This window comes from Notolepis coatsorum (assembly GCF_963971535.1).
Source record: "Notolepis coatsorum genome assembly, chromosome: 15".
Lineage (NCBI taxonomy): Eukaryota > Metazoa > Chordata > Actinopteri > Aulopiformes > Paralepididae > Notolepis > Notolepis coatsorum.
Genome location: NC_140179.1, coordinates 60,541,837 through 60,559,626, shown reverse-complemented (window position 1 = coordinate 60,559,626; position 17,790 = coordinate 60,541,837).

Below are 17,790 nucleotides of genomic sequence, written 5' to 3'. Positions count from 1 at the left end.
GTATACTATGTGTTAGAGAGGAGTGATGGTATACTATGTGTTAGAGAGGAGTGATGGTATACTATGTGTTAGAGAGGAGTGATGGTATACTATGTGTTAGAGGAGTGATGGTATACTATGTGTTAGAGAGGAGTGATGGTATACTATGTGTTAGAGGAGTGATGGTATACTATGTGTTAGAGAGGAGTGATGGTATACTATGTGTTAGAGAGGAGTGATGGTATACTATGTGTTAGAGGAGTGATGGTATACTATGTGTTAGAGGAGTGATGGTATACTATGTGTTAGAGGAGTGATGGTATACTATGTGTTAGAGAGGAGTGATGGTATACTATGTATTAGAGGAGTGATGGTATACTATGTGTTAGAGAGGAGTGATGGTATACTATGTGTTAGAGAGGAGTGATGGTATACTATGTGTTAGAGGAGTGATGGTGTACTATGTGTTAGAGGAGTGATGGTATACTATGTGTTAGAGGAGTGATGGTATACTATGTGTTAGAGGAGTGATGGTATACTATGTGTTAGAGGAGTGATGGTATACTATGTGTTAGAGGAGTGGTGGTATACGATGTGTTAGAGAGGAGTGATGGTATACTATGTGTTAGAGGAGTGATGGTATACTATGTATTAGAGGAGTGATGGTATACTATGTGTTAGAGAGGAGTGATGGTATACTATGTGTTAGAGAGGAGTGATGGTATACTATGTATTAGAGGAGTGATGGTATACTATGTGTTAGAGAGGAGTGATGGTATACTATGTATTAGAGGAGTGATGGTATACTATGTGTTAGAGAGGAGTGATGGTATACTATGTGTTAGAGAGGAGTGATGGTATACTATGTGTTAGAGAGGAGTGATGGTATACTATGTGTTAGAGGAGTGATGGTATACTATGTGTTAGAGAGGAGTGATGGTATACTATGTGTTAGAGGAGTGATGGTATACTATGTGTTAGAGAGGAGTGATGGTATACTATGTGTTAGAGAGGAGTGATGGTATACTATGTGTTAGAGAGGAGTGATGGTATACTATGTGTTAGAGGAGTGATGGTATACTATGTGTTAGAGAGGAGTGATGGTATACTATGTGTTAGAGGAGTGATGGTATACTATGTGTTAGAGAGGAGTGATGGTACATGTATACAATGTGTAAACGAGAAGCTGTTCTCAATTGATCATCCTGGTGAAATAAAGGTCAAATTAATTAAAAAGAAAACATACCAGAGAAAATAATTGAATGTGTTTTTTTTTTAGTAACATTATAATTCACTGCATTTGTTTGTTAATTAATTAATGATCTCTGCCAAAAAAGGCTGGGAAGGCAGTGAGTGGTTGCCATGGTGACTAAGGACCATATGACACTAAAACCCTCCATTCAAACCAACACTAATGAAATAAACTATAACATAATACATGCTGGGATACCATCTGACTACACGACGGTACACTATAGCTAACACACGTAGCACATAGCACACACACACACACACACACACACACACACACATACATGTGTACGTGCGAGGCGCACACACACACACACACTAAACAAACAAACAGTGCAGCATCAGCAAAAATCCTTTGGGGGAAACAGTTATTATGCTCCTGATATACGTAACAGATGAGAGAAGAGATGAAGAGAAATACAGAGTGAAATGCCTATGTTCATTTTATACTATATAGATAGTTATTAATATGTATTGTTATATTGTAGAAATGTGTGCATTGAAATGTCTGTAAAGTCTCGACGACATTGAAAATTAGGGTGACCTCAATTGTCTTTTAAAGTATAAATAAAGGTTGATGATGATAGTGTTATTCCTTGTATCTAGAGCTCAGTCAGTCAACTAGAGAATGGCAGCATGCTGTCTAGTGTTAGTCCTTGTATCTAGAGCTTAGTCAGTCAACTAGAGAATGATGGCATGTTGTCTAGTGTTAGTCCTTGTATCTAGAGCTCAGTCAGTCAACTAGAGAATGACAGCATGTTGTCTAGTGTTAGTACTTGTATCTAGAGCTCAGTCAGTCAACTAGAGAATGACAGCATGTTGTCTAGTGTTAGTCCTTGTATCAAGAGCTCAGTCAGTAAACTAGAGAATTACAGCATGTTGTCTAGTGTTAGTCCTTGTATCTAGAGCTTAGTCAGTCAACTAGAGAATGATGGCATGTTGTCTAGTGTTAGTCCTTGTATCTAGAGCTCAGTCAGTCAACTAGAGAATGACAGCATGTTGTCTAGTGTTAGTACTTGTATCTAGAGCTCAGTCAGTCAACTAGAGAATGACAGCATGTTGTCTAGTGTTAGTCCTTGTATAAAGAGCTCAGTCAGTCAACTAGAGAATGTCAGCATAGTGTTAGTCTTTGTATCAAGAACTCAGTCAGTCAACTAGGATGACAGCATGTTGTTTAGTATTGCTTTTTTTGTTGCGGGGTCACCCATTTGTTTACATTTGAATCACTGATTGGGCCTTTAAGCATTCATATAATCTGTATGAAATGGTTGAAATGCATATAATGGGGCGGTTAGGTGGCGTAGCGGAGATTGCGTTCGTCACCAACCCCGGAGCTGTGAGCTGGATTCGCCTGTTCGAATCCAGCTCACAGCTCCGGGGTTGTCACCAGCTTGGCTGGCCGTTCACACTAATACAATTGGCTGTATTAGAGGGTGGGAGAAGCTGGCGGGGTGGGTCCGGGTCGTTGTAAACAGCGACTCCTACAGTTCGGTCGGGGCGCCTGCTAAGCGCGGATAGGACCTGAGTGGGATAGTGTGATCCTTCCACATGCTACGCCCTCTCAGGGAGGAAAGGTGAAAAGAAGCAGTTGATTGGCTGGACGTGTGTCGGAGGAAGCACGTGATAGCCTCCACTCTCCCAGATGATCTGACTGTGGGGGGTAAGTGCGCAGCGACCAGGAAGGGGATTGGGAATTGGCATACGACTAACATTGGGATGGGAGAAAAATCAGGGGAAAATGGAGGAAAAAAAAAAAAAAAAAAAAAAAAAATGCATATAATGACTGCAATACTGTTGCCAAAGAGAAAGAAAGAAAGAAAGAAAGAAAGAAAGAAAGAAAGAAAGAAAGAAAGAAAGAAAGAAAGAAAGAAAGAAAGAAAGAAAGAAAGAAAGAAAGAAAGAAAGAAAGAAAGAAAGAAAGAAAGAAAGAACGAGAAAAAGAGAGACAGAGAGAAATATAAAAAGATCAAAGAGTGTGATTAGAAGAGTATCATAGAAAATAGTCATACAAAATAACTGTCAAGCACAAAGATAGGAATAAAGAGAGTGTGTGTGTGTGTGTGTGTGTGTGTGTGTGTGTGTGTGTGTGTGTGTGTGTGTGTGTGTGTGTGTGTGTGTGTGTGTGTGTGTGTGTGTGTGTGTGTGTGTGTGTGTGTGTGTGTGTGTGAGTGTGTGTGTGTGTGTGTGTGTGTGTGTATGCATGTGTGTGTGTAGTTTCTCAGCAGGATATGTTGCTGGCAGATGGCATGTCATTTTCACCCTCTGCAGCACACACACACACATGCACATACACGTACACACACACGCACATGCACATACATGCACATACACAAACACACACATACATGTACTGTACACACTAAGCACACATGAACAATGCCGACATACTTAGTATAGATACTGTACACGATAAACTTGATACAAAATGCATTGCATGGCTGGGCGATATGGCCTCTAGGGATGGGAATTGATAAGATTGTATCGATACGATTCTGCTTATCGATCCGATTCTTTTTCAATTCCCTTATCGATCCCTGATACATTTATAATTTAAATAAATAAATTGGAAATGCAACAGAACTAAGCTGGTTAGAATAAAAACATGCAACTTGACATTTCTGATTGTCATTATTGTTGAGCCCCCATGTCAGAAAAATACAAAAACTGTAAAAATATTTTTTTTAACTATACACTTAAATAAAATAATGTATTTGAGATTCTCTTAAACGAATTTATTTATTTTTAGAATTTTTTTATTCTTAAACTAATTTAATCTATTGAACCGTAGTTGCATTCAACAGGTCGTTATTCCTCTGACTTCTCTGTCTCTGGTCTTTCAGAAGACCAGCGCGCACACACAGACACACACAGACACACACACACACACACACACACACACACACACACACACACACACACACACACACACACACACAGCACACACACACACACACACACACACACACACACACACACACGCACACACACGCACACACACACACACACACACACACACACACGCACACACACAGAGACGGCTCCCCTCCCCGGTCCCCGCTCGCCCCCACCCTTTTTCTACCTGAGCTCTCTCTGTCTCTGTGCGTTAGCTAGCGTTAGCTCCGCGGCTAACTTTAGGTTACACCGAATTATATGAATGACTAGGTTCTAAAGCATTGGAGTAGAGCCATATGAAATCCATTTTATTATTTTCCAAATTCCATTTTATTTCCCCCCAAATTCAGTTTTTTCCATTTTAATATTTCAGAATTCTGTATTTTGCCTTTTACGCCCATTTTACCATAAAAAATAGTGTCTAATAAGTGGGAATGAATAAATGTACACAATTTAATAAGATATAACAGTCCATTTAATGTTTTTAAGTGCTGCAACTCAGAAATACAGTTACATTTTACACAATATGCAATATTGTGACAAAATAAAAATACACATTTCAAGTGTAAACAAGATACAGCTAGCTACTTTTATCACAATGTCAGTAGCCTAGCTATATCTATTCTATTGTGATGGAATATAGTAATGCATAATTTAGCCACCTTTAGTTTATTTCATTTATAAAGGACAGTGTGTAGGCCTACTGACAATCATTTGCAAATAGATGGGTGCACCACATTCAGCAAGAAGCTATAATTTCCATAATGTTACATAGCTATTTAATCACAATAGTGTCAGTGATTAGCCTCGCCCTCTAGCTGTATCTATTGTGATCACCAGAGATCATCGTTAGAGAGTTGGTGTGTTTTGGGAAGCACAGTCCTTGTTCCTGACATGGCTTTTGAAGTGATCTTCGCACGTGTTTTTGCGGGTCCAGTCCCAGGGCTGTACGCTAAGCTTTTTCACTAGGGGCACACTTGCCCCTAAATGAGACATTTAGGGGCAAAAAATATTTTGTAGGGGCAAATTTTTAAATAACAATTTTACCATTATTAAAAAAATATGTTCCTCCTGCCTCATTACTGTGGTCCTTTTATTTAACATTTAAGTGCGTTTGTTTTCAGGTTTGTATCTTTTATAATGAACCAACCGAGAAAGTGTGTAAATCACTAATAGAACAAAAACAACAAACTGTGTGTGTGTGTGTGTGTGTGTGTGTGTGTGTGCGCGCGCTTGTGTAGTGCTCCTTGAATGAGATCACCACAACACACACACACCATTGCATTAATCAGGAGGACAAGAAACTCTGCATACATTTGTTTCACAATGAAAAGTGCTTTAGAAATCAAATGAATTATTATTGTAAATAACCCCATGAAAGGTTTATTATTTGTATGGGTAATTACCTGCTTCATATTTGTGATGTTACTGGTTTCAGTGTGTGTCTAAAGTGATCAATGTGTTGGGCCGTTTATAGAGATCTATGCCAATTAATGTTTATAAGTATATCCGGGACTTTTTTTTAGTAAGAATTGAGAGGTATTTGTATATGTGACCTTTATTTTGAAAACAGTGTTGCGACGCAACCTTATTTACATTTGCGCTTTTGACAGTGAAATGTTCAGTACAACTTAGCTCGAAGGAAAGACTAATAAAAAAGGTTTAATTGACCCGTATGAGGCTCTTACGGTAGGACTTTGATTGTTTATAGAAGTGGAATGTAATACTATGCTAAACGAGAAATAAACAGTTTTTATTTTATTTTATAAACAGTTTTATAAACAGTTTTATTATTGCAACCAGTAAAGTTGCAAGCCACTTTCATTTCATATACGGGGACACCGTGTGAGGTTTTGCCCGCTGCTCACTACCTTTTCTCTGTCTTCTTTAAGCCTACTGTTAGGAATTCCCTACTCACTCTCTCTAGCCCCCACCCTCTCGTTCCTTACCCTTAGTGGCCACACCTGTTTGATATTCTATTATCTCTCGCACCTGTGGTGGCAGGCTAATTAGTCCCCCTGTGGGCTTTAAATACCAGGGCGCTTCCCCTCGTTTTGGCGTGGGGTCGTGTTGTATTCATGCTGAGTCATATTCTCTAACATCTAGACTCTTTCGGGAGATCCTCTGGTCTACCAATGCTGTAAGATGGATCTCTCCAGCCTTGAGATGTTTGCTCCAGCCTTCGTCTGCTGTCGCCGTAGCCTGTGGAGGAGACTGTACTGCGCTCTCTAATTCTCTACGGGAGGTATTCCAGTGTTCCACTCCAGACCAGCGCGCCAGATGCGCTCAAGCCTTCGCCACCTGCCGCCGTTTGCCTGGAGGGAGACACTGTACTGCGCTCTCTAATCCTCTACGGGAGGTATTCCAGTGTTCCACTTCAGACCTTCGAGCTTGGCACGCTCCTCCGTACCAGCGCACAGACGCGCATCTTCCAGACCTTCGAGCTTGGCACGCTCCTCCGTACCAGCGCACTGACGCGCATCTTCCAGACCTTCGAGCTTGGCACGCTCCTCCGTACCAGCGCACAGACGCGCATCTTCCAGACCTTCGAGCTTGGCACGCTCTCCAGACCTCAGCGCGCCGACGCGCATCTTCCAGACCTTCGTGCTTGGCACACTCCTCCTCGCAGACGCACCCCGAGGCGTCTCTCTGTTCCGACGCGCACACCAAGGTGTGGCGCGCCACTCTGTTCCTCGGCTCCGACAGCGGCTACCCGGTGGACGACACCCTCGCCACCGCCACTGTTCCAGCTCTCTGTTCCGACGCGCACACCAAGGTGTGGCGCGCACTCTGTTCCTCGGCTCCGACAGCGGCTACCCGGTGGACGACATCCTCGCCACCGCCGCTGTTCCAGCGCTCTGTTCCTCGGCTCCGACAGCGGCTACCCGGTGGACGACATCCTCGCCACCGCCGCTGTTCCAGCGCTCTGTTCCTCGGCTCGGACAGCCAGCCACCCGGTGGCGATGCCCTCGCCCCGTTGCTGTCCCTGTACCATTACGCATACGCCTGGGTGAGTTTTGATTGTGATGTCACTCACCCAGCGTAGTGCCCTTGCCCCCGTTCCCGCTGCTGTCCCTGTACCTTTACGCATACGCCTGGGTGAGTTTTGATTGTGATGTCACTCACTCAGCGTAATGCTTTTTGCCCCCGTTCCCGCTGCTGTCCCTGTACCTTTACGCATACGCCTGGGTGAGTTTTGATTGTGATGTCACTCACTCAGCGTAATGCCTCTTGCCCCCCCGTTCCCGCTGCTGTCCCTGTTACCTTTACGCATACGCCTGGGTGAGTTTTGATTGTGATGTCACTCACTCAGCGTAATGCCCCTTGCCCTCGTCCCGCTGCTGTTCCCCAGCGTATTGCCTCCTTTAGTTCTCACTTAGTTATTAGTTTTGGACATTTCATCTCCCACTCTGTTTTGTTCTCTCGTGGATATTATTTTGGACATTCCATCTCCCACTGTGTGTTTGTTCACACGAAGATAGTATTTACTTTGTCACTTTGTTTTTTGGACTGTTCTGCATCTGCTCTGTTTGTTCCCTCTGAATATTAACCCTCTCCTCTGTTCTGCAGAGCGGCCCAGATGTTTTCCCACCAGTCCCCAGTTCCTCCCTGTCCCCAGCCCGCCTCCGCGGTCCTCTGTCCCCAGTTCCTCCCTGTTCCCCAGCCCGCCTCCGCGGGCCTCAGTCCTCTCTGTCCCCAGTTCCTCCCTGTTCCCCAGCCCGCCTCCGCGGGCCTCAGTCCCCTCTGTCCCTAGTCCTCTATCCCTAGCTCTCCTAGTCCCTAGTCCTCTCTCCCTAGTTCTCCTTGTCCCTGGTTTACCTAGTCTCTAGTTCCTCTGTCCCAAGGCGTTCCCTTAACCTTCCCTTAGGCGTTCCCTTACTTTCCCATAGTGTTCCCTTTTCCTGCCCGCCTCTTAAAGGCACTTTACCTTCCCCTCTTGTGTTATTCCAGTGTTTTGTGTTTTCTCCCTTAAAGGGACAGTGCCCTTTTTCCCTGTTCACAATAAATATCTGTTTCTTGGCAAACCACCATACCTGTCTTGTGTTGTGCGATTGGGGTCGGTTACAAACCATAACAGTACGACCCCACCAAATCGACGACCCCAGCCAGCACAGACGGTGTATGTTGAGTTTGCCTTTTTTTTTCTTGTTCCCTCTAGCTCCCCTGTTAGCCCTGTTAGCTCCCCTGTTAGCTTGTTAGTCTCCCCTCTAGCTCCCCTGTTAGCCCTGTTAGCTTCCCTGTTAGCCCAGTTTAGCTTCCCTGTTAGTCCTGTTTAGCTCCCTTGTTGGCCTGTTACTCCCCTGTTTAGCTTGTTAGTCTCCCCGGTTAGCTCCCCTGTTTGCTTCCCGTTTTGCCCTGTTTGACCCCCCTGTAGCTAGCCATGCCCTGGCAGCTAACCCAGTCCCTCAGCAGAACCCCTGTCTGCTAGCTTAGCCCCGGCTGCTAGCACAGCCTCTATGTTTATGCAGCCCTTGCTGCTGGCATAGGCCCTGTAGCTAGCCATGCCCTGGCGGCTAACCCAGTCCCTCAGCAGAGCCCCGGTCTGCTAGCTTGGCCCCGGCTGTTAGTACAGCCTCTATGTTAATGCAGCCTTGCAGCTGGCATAGGCCCTGTAGCTAGCCAGGCCCAAGCAGCTAACCCGGTCCCTCTGCATGGCCTCCACTTTTTTGTGTAGTTTATCCCACTGCTAGGACTGCCCTTTTCAGCTAGCAAGGTCAGTTTTTCTCACACAGCTAGGACTGTCCTTCCAGCTAGCTTGTGCTCTCATGCTGGTCCAGCCCTGTCTGCCAGCCTAGCTCCGGCAGCTAGCGCAGCCTCTATGTTGATGTAGCAGTACAGCTAGCATAGGCCCTGTAGCTATCAGTGCCCTGGCAGCTACCCTTTCCCTCTGCTAGCCTGGCTCCGGCAGCTTGCGCAGCCTCTATGTTGATGTAGCAGTACAGCTAGCATAGGCCCTGTAGCTATCAGTGCCCTGGCAGCTAACCTTCCCTCTGCTAGCCCTTTCCCGGTGCTTCCATGGTTACCCCTTAGCTACCCTGCTTGCCCCTCAGTTCCTCTAGACCAGTTGCTCTAGACCAGTTCTCTAGACCCAGTTCCTCTAGACCAGTTCCTCTAGACCAGTTCTCTAAACCAGTTCTCTAGACCAGTTCTCTTGCCCAGTTCGCTAGACTAGTTCTCTAGACCCAGTTCCTCTAGACCAGTTGCCCCTCTGCTACCCTAGTTACCCCTCGGCGACCCTGTTTCTTTTGCTAGCCCCACTCTTGTGGTGGCTTCCCCTGCTGGCTTGGCCAGTACCTCTTGTTTTGCCCCCTGCCACTCTGTCTGTATTTGTTTTGGGTCGCCGGGTGGCTCCCGTTGAGGGGGGGGTACTGTGAGGTTTTGCCCGCTGCTCACTACCTTTTCTCTGTCTTCTTTAAGCCTACTGTTAGGAATTCCCTACTCACTCTCTCTAGCCCCCACCCTCTCGTTCCTTACCCTTAGTGGCCACACCTGTTTGATATTCTATTATCTCTCGCACCTGTGGTGGCAGGCTAATTAGTCCCCCTGTGGGCTTTAAATACCAGGGCGCTTCCCCTCGTTTTGGCGTGGGGTCGTGTTGTATTCATGCTGAGTCATATTCTCTAACATCTAGACTCTTTCGGGAGATCCTCTGGTCTACCAATGCTGTAAGATGGATCTCTCCAGCCTTGAGATGTTTGCTCCAGCCTTCGTCTGCTGTCGCCGTAGCCTGTGGAGGAGACTGTACTGCGCTCTCTAATTCTCTACGGGAGGTATTCCAGTGTTCCACTCCAGACCAGCGCGCCAGATGCGCTCAAGCCTTCGCCACCTGCCGCCGTTTGCCTGGAGGGAGACACTGTACTGCGCTCTCTAATCCTCTACGGGAGGTATTCCAGTGTTCCACTTCAGACCTTCGAGCTTGGCACGCTCCTCCGTACCAGCGCACAGACGCGCATCTTCCAGACCTTCGAGCTTGGCACGCTCCTCCGTACCAGCGCACTGACGCGCATCTTCCAGACCTTCGAGCTTGGCACGCTCCTCCGTACCAGCGCACAGACGCGCATCTTCCAGACCTTCGAGCTTGGCACGCTCTCCAGACCTCAGCGCGCCGACGCGCATCTTCCAGACCTTCGTGCTTGGCACACTCCTCCTCGCAGACGCACCCCGAGGCGTCTCTCTGTTCCGACGCGCACACCAAGGTGTGGCGCGCCACTCTGTTCCTCGGCTCCGACAGCGGCTACCCGGTGGACGACACCCTCGCCACCGCCACTGTTCCAGCTCTCTGTTCCGACGCGCACACCAAGGTGTGGCGCGCACTCTGTTCCTCGGCTCCGACAGCGGCTACCCGGTGGACGACATCCTCGCCACCGCCGCTGTTCCAGCGCTCTGTTCCTCGGCTCCGACAGCGGCTACCCGGTGGACGACATCCTCGCCACCGCCGCTGTTCCAGCGCTCTGTTCCTCGGCTCGGACAGCCAGCCACCCGGTGGCGATGCCCTCGCCCCGTTGCTGTCCCTGTACCATTACGCATACGCCTGGGTGAGTTTTGATTGTGATGTCACTCACCCAGCGTAGTGCCCTTGCCCCCGTTCCCGCTGCTGTCCCTGTACCTTTACGCATACGCCTGGGTGAGTTTTGATTGTGATGTCACTCACTCAGCGTAATGCTTTTTGCCCCCGTTCCCGCTGCTGTCCCTGTACCTTTACGCATACGCCTGGGTGAGTTTTGATTGTGATGTCACTCACTCAGCGTAATGCCTCTTGCCCCCCCGTTCCCGCTGCTGTCCCTGTTACCTTTACGCATACGCCTGGGTGAGTTTTGATTGTGATGTCACTCACTCAGCGTAATGCCCCTTGCCCTCGTCCCGCTGCTGTTCCCCAGCGTATTGCCTCCTTTAGTTCTCACTTAGTTATTAGTTTTGGACATTTCATCTCCCACTCTGTTTTGTTCTCTCGTGGATATTATTTTGGACATTCCATCTCCCACTGTGTGTTTGTTCACACGAAGATAGTATTTACTTTGTCACTTTGTTTTTTGGACTGTTCTGCATCTGCTCTGTTTGTTCCCTCTGAATATTAACCCTCTCCTCTGTTCTGCAGAGCGGCCCAGATGTTTTCCCACCAGTCCCCAGTTCCTCCCTGTCCCCAGCCCGCCTCCGCGGTCCTCTGTCCCCAGTTCCTCCCTGTTCCCCAGCCCGCCTCCGCGGGCCTCAGTCCTCTCTGTCCCCAGTTCCTCCCTGTTCCCCAGCCCGCCTCCGCGGGCCTCAGTCCCCTCTGTCCCTAGTCCTCTATCCCTAGCTCTCCTAGTCCCTAGTCCTCTCTCCCTAGTTCTCCTTGTCCCTGGTTTACCTAGTCTCTAGTTCCTCTGTCCCAAGGCGTTCCCTTAACCTTCCCTTAGGCGTTCCCTTACTTTCCCATAGTGTTCCCTTTTCCTGCCCGCCTCTTAAAGGCACTTTACCTTCCCCTCTTGTGTTATTCCAGTGTTTTGTGTTTTCTCCCTTAAAGGGACAGTGCCCTTTTTCCCTGTTCACAATAAATATCTGTTTCTTGGCAAACCACCATACCTGTCTTGTGTTGTGCGATTGGGGTCGGTTACAAACCATAACACACCGTGACAATTATTAGTATTATCTTATTTGCATATTGTCTCATTATTAGATAGATAGATAGGTTGATATTTTATAAATTTAAGTAGACAGTATTTCACGTCCTAATAGTGGGCTACTACTACTCACCAAATCGATGGCTGAACCTGAACGTTAGAAGTGTCCGTGTCCGACTCGCCGTCAATCAATCATCACATCATCACGTCAATCATCATAATCTTATCATCTCTCCACATCGGACGTGGTTGTCATAAGATGGACTGATATCCACTCCGTTGTTCTTGCAGAGCAAAATTTGCATCTTAAATGTATTGAAAGGAGGTGCTTCTTTGGCGATGCAATAGTCCATATTGAAAGGAAGAGAGGCCACATTCAGTTTCGTTTTGCTAGGAATTATGGGATTTGGTGTTGGATGTATAGACTACGCAGATAGGGACATGGTCTTTAATCGCACGATAGACTACAAGTACCAAGTATATAGCGTGACCTAGATTCACTCCACACGCAAATCTTTTTTTTCACTCAGGCTATCGGTGATCGCAGTAAGTTCATTCATTGCCGACAGATTCTTTCATAGCACCACGACATTGTGTCGCACTGACAGCTCGCGTGAGTGGCGTCATCACACGCCTTGGATAATTTAGGAGTGAAATGCGAATGCAAGGCTTGAAAGCACTACTCGCAAGCCCGCCCCCAGATAATATTTACCAATCGCAACGGCCAATTAAAGGGGCAATTCGCGATCATATCATCGCAGTGTACAGGCCTGAGTCCCCACGGTATGTTGACAGAATTTGCTAAACACCTTATCGACTGAAGCATAAAAGTCATTAGGCTACTGCTCTGCTCTGAATTTAGGGCTTATTGTGGAATTTCTTAGCTTCTTGACGGCGTTAACACCGAAGCAGCGAGACGCTTGGACACTGCTGTGTTGTGTGTAACACGCAGCGGTCCCCGCCTCCCCGGTCCTGTTTGCTTTGCAACAAACTTTCCACCCAAAAATGACTGAATTTCAGTCCAGATTAGGCCAAATTCTGCAATATTCCACGTTTTGCAGTTGATTCCATTTTTATTGGTAAATTCCGTGATTCCGTCCGCGATTCCGTGAACGCGGATTTCATATGGCTCTACATTGGAGTAGTTTTCACTGCACATAGAAACAGTCAAACAGCGGGAGCATTTCGGGAGCATATGACCAAAAACCAGGCAATTTTGAGCCCGTAAGGAATGAAAAGTCTGCTCTATGGCTGCATGCTGGCGCTAACATTATTGTTTTAAAATGCGCAACTGTCTGAAAAACCTGGCAGCGATAAGAGGAATCGATAGTCACGGAGGCATGCGATTCCAGGAATCGGACAATTAGGAACCGGCTTCCAACGGGAACCGGTTTTTGATTCCCATCCCTAATGGCCTCTAAATGATATCACGATATCTTTTGGCTCTATCACGATACACGATATATATTGTGATATTTTGACATTTCCTCAGTCTAAAGCACTTAAAAATGCTTGATTTAACCCTTTGATGGATACAGTCACGCATATATGATGATTATATAAACCTCTGTTGTCAAGCCTCGTCAATATAACCCTCCCCCTCTTTCCCCACTAATGGAACTGGTGTCGTGGATCATTCCCCTGTGAGCGTTTCCAGGGTTAGCGGCTAACGGCTAACGCTAGTTAGCTTAGCTTAGTTAGCGGCTAACTTAGTTACCCCCTCTCTGTCTCTGGGTGTGTGTGTGTGCGTGCGTGCGTGCGTGTATGTGCGTGTACGTGACGTAAATTGGACGAGTGTGTCTGTGATGGAGAGAGGAAAGTGCTACGCTAAAGAGAGTTGTAGACGGGCTATGGTGGATTTATTTAGCCCCAGGTACAAGGAGTTACAGTAGTCTAAGCGTGAGGATATGAAGGCGTGAATTACTCTTTCCAGGTCTGAGGGGGAGAGAATGGCCTTGATCCTGGCTATGGACCGGAGCTGGAAAAAGCACCCCTTCACCACCGAGTTTACCTGCCTATTGAAGGTAGGGCTGACCTCTATTAGTCGATTAGTCGACTAATCGGTCGAAAGGAGCCGTAGTCGACTGCCAACCTCTTAGTAAAAAAAATAATAATAATAAATAATATTTATAAAAAAATATTTTATTTTAATTTTTAATTTGTATCATTCTTTCCTAAAGAAAATAGGCCTAGAAGCATGGCTAATGCTAATGGCACGCATACCAGAGGCTAACTGCCTAAGAAAACAGGCACAGAGGCACTGAAAGAGGATTTCACCCATCTAATGAACACACTAGACTAGACAAATATCAAGATGTATCCTTCAGTGGACCAATTGCATGCTTTTGCAGAGGACAAGAAGCCTCTCTCTCTCTCTCTCTATATATATATATCTCTCTCTCTCAGTCTACCTCTGTATCTCTCTATCTATCTATCTCTCTCTCTCAGTATACCTCTCTCTCTCTCTCTCTCTCTCTCTGTGTCTCTATCTCTCTCTCTCTCAGTCTCTCTCTCTCTCAGTCTACCTCTCTCTCTCTTTCTCTCTCTCTCTCTATCTCTCTCTCTCTCTCTATATATAGGACTAAATTACTGAATCAAGCGGTCCCAGAGAGAGGTAGAGCTGAATAGAGACACAGTATACCATGAGACAGAGTACCAGGGTCGTTCAAAGAAAATTGCTTGTGATTAATGACGCGTGTGATTGGCTGAGGAAAACACTCTCAGACCACACACACACAGACACTGTCCAAACATGGTAACCACACACACACTGCATAAACACACCCCACCACACACAAGCCATTAATCTCACACACATACGCACGCACGCACGCACACACACACACACACACACACACACACACACACACACACACACACACACACACACACACACACACACACACACACACACACACATGCTAGCTGATGCTATATGCAGCTTTGATGGTGTCATTGTGATGTCATTGTAACGAGCAGGGCATTATCTTCTCAGCTGTGATGATGTCATTGTGATGTCATTGTGACGAGCAGGGCATTCTCTTCTCAGCTGTGATGATGTCATTGTCACGACTGGTAGACTGTTGACTGACTGGTAGACTGGTAGTCTGGTAGACTGGTAGTCTGGTAGTCTGGTAGTCTGGTAGTCTGGTAGTCTGGTAGACTGTTAAGACTGTTAGCCTGGTAGTCTGGTCATCTGTTAGTCTGACTGGTAGACTGGTAATCTGGTAATCTGGTAGACTGTTAGACTGTTAGCCTGGTAGACTGGTAGTCTGGTAGTCTGGTAGTCTGGTAGTCTGGTAGTCTGGTAGTCTGGTAGTCTGGTAGACTGTTAAGACTGTTAGCCTGGTAGTCTGGTCATCTGTTAGTCTGACTGGTAGACTGGTAATCTGGTAATCTGGTAGACTGTTAGACTGTTAGCCTGGTAGACTGGTAGTCTGGTAGTCTGGTAGTCTGGTAGTCTGGTAGTCTGGTAGTCTGGTAGTCTGGTAGTCTGGTAGTCTGGTAGACTGTTAGACTGTTAGCCTGGTAGTCTGGTAGTCTGGTCATCTGTTAGTCTGACTGGTAGACTGGTAATCTGTTAGACTGGTAGCCTGGTAGCCTGGTAGCCTGGTAGACTGGTAGATTGGTAGACTGGTAGATTGGTAGACTGGTAGACTGTTAGACTGGTAGATTGGTAGACTGGTAGACTGGTAGTCTGGTAGATTGGTAGTCTGGTAGTCTGGTAGTCTGGTAGATTGGTAGTCTGGTAGATTGGTAGTCTGGTAGTCTGGTAGACTGCTAGTCTGGTAGATTGGTAGTCTGGTAGACTGGTAGTCTGCTAGTCTGGTAGATTGGTAGTCTGGTAGACTGGTAGTCTGGTAGTCTGGTAGCCTGGTAGTCTGGTAGACTGGTAGATTGGTAGACTGGTAGACTGGTAGTCTGGTAGTCTGGTAGTCTGGTAGTCTGGTAGACTGGTAGTCTGGTAGACTGGTAGTCTGGTAGTCTGGTAGTCTGGTAGTCTGGTAGTCTGGTAGTCTGGTAGTCTGGTAGTCTGGTAGCCTGGTAGTCTGGTAGACTGGTAGATTGGTAGACTGGTAGACTGGTAGACAGGTAGGTAGCCTGGTAGATTGGTAGACAGGTAGACTGGTCAACTGGTAGACTGTTAGCCTGGTCAACAGGTAGTCTCATCTTGACATATCTTACTCTATCTTACAGTACATGTCTTCTAGCATCAACCTATTACACATCTACATCAGACTACTCATCATCTTCATTAGACTACTCATCATCTTCATCAGACTACTCCTCTTCATCATCAGACTACTTCTCTTCATCACTACTCCTCCTCTTCATCAGACTACGTCTCCTCTTCTGGCTAGCCTGCAGTTAGCTTAATGAAAATGCTCTATAATATCCCCTATAAGTTAATATGACATTAATCACAGATGGCAGAGAGGCGTTACTTGGCTCAGGTTGTCAGACGTTAAGATGCCATCTTTGTCAAGAAGTTTCAGAAAGAAACTATAAGAAGACACTCAATCGACTGCAGACCTCCACCAAGACAAAGAGAGAGAGAGACAGAGAGAGAGAGAGAGAGAGAGAGACAGACAGACAGAGACACAGACAGACAGAGACAGACAAAGAGAGAGAGAGAGACAGAGAGAGAGAGAGACAGACAGAGAGAAGAGAGAAAGACGGACATTTGCCAAGAAGTTTCAGAAAGACACTATAAGACTCTCAGTAAACTGCAAACCTCCACCAAGACAGAGAGACAGAAAGAGAGACAGAGAGTGAGAGATAGATTTCGATTGTTTGAAAAAAAATTATTTACATAATCTCACTACAAGGTGTGTGTCAATAAAATTAAGTAAATACACATTATATCTGACATCATACTGTGTTCTCATCATACTCAAAAACACATGTAAGTGTAAAATGAGAGATGTCACATAAAAGCGGTGCTAAAACAGAGCTGCCCCTCTACAACACAACAAACAACTTCATTGAAGTTCCACCGAAACAATAAGTCGTCAATATTATTCATGAGCGAATCAAATCTAAAATCCACTCTGACCCGGGCTCTTACCAATGCCTTAAACATTGGCATCAGCTCACCACCTGAGCCATTCTTTACTTGGATTGTCCTGCTCTTATAAATGGCCATTTTGGCCTGACCCACAACTAAATGCAATGTTTGCCATGTTTGCCACAACATTACATTGTCTTTTTTGTAACCAGCACCAAATACAAAAGCAGTTTCACTCCTGACTCCTGACAAAAAGGACAACAAATTGATAAAGTGGGATTTAGATTTGCAACAAAACTATTAACCGCTACTGCCCCCTTCAAAATTCTCCACTGAAGGTCACCTGTCCTCTTGTTTAGCGGTGGTTTATACAGAACTCTCCACACTGGTGTACAGTTATCTTGAACCTTCAGCCTCTCTCTCCACACAGTGTCTGTTCTTCCACTCAATTGTTTTATTCAAAGCTTTGACACAATATTCATACGTTTCCCATTCAACATACATATGTAGCAGTTAGGACCGTCTACCCCTGCTGAGTGGTTTCCGGGTAGTTGCTGTATTAACAGTACTGTATCAACCAGTAGGGGCTCGGGTTACACCAGGTTACTTTTCATCTCTAGTAAAGGTGGAGGTGAGGAGGGGGAAAGAGCCCAGTGCGGGGGTTGTTACATTGCTCCGTTCGAAATTAGGTTTTTCGTTTCTTTTCTAGGTGAAGATAATTACAAAGAATGTGGAGCTGTTAGCTAGGACTTTCGACAGAAGCTTATATTCACAACACAGTAAAGAGACCGGTCGCCAGTTCTTCGTCTCTTGGAGGTCCATTTCTTTTTGGCAACAGAGCCAGAACTGCTCTCCTGCAACTCTGAGGAAGCAACGAGTCCTCAAAGCTCTCATTGAAGACCTCCAATACATCCTCCTTCAGTTCATTCCAGAAAACTCTGTAGAACTCTGGTGGGAGCCCATCGATCCCAGGAGCCTCCCCCCCTCTGCATGCTCTGCAGTGCCACGTCCACCTCCTTATTCGTCTCCTTGGATATAGTGGGCAGCCACTACAGAAGGAGT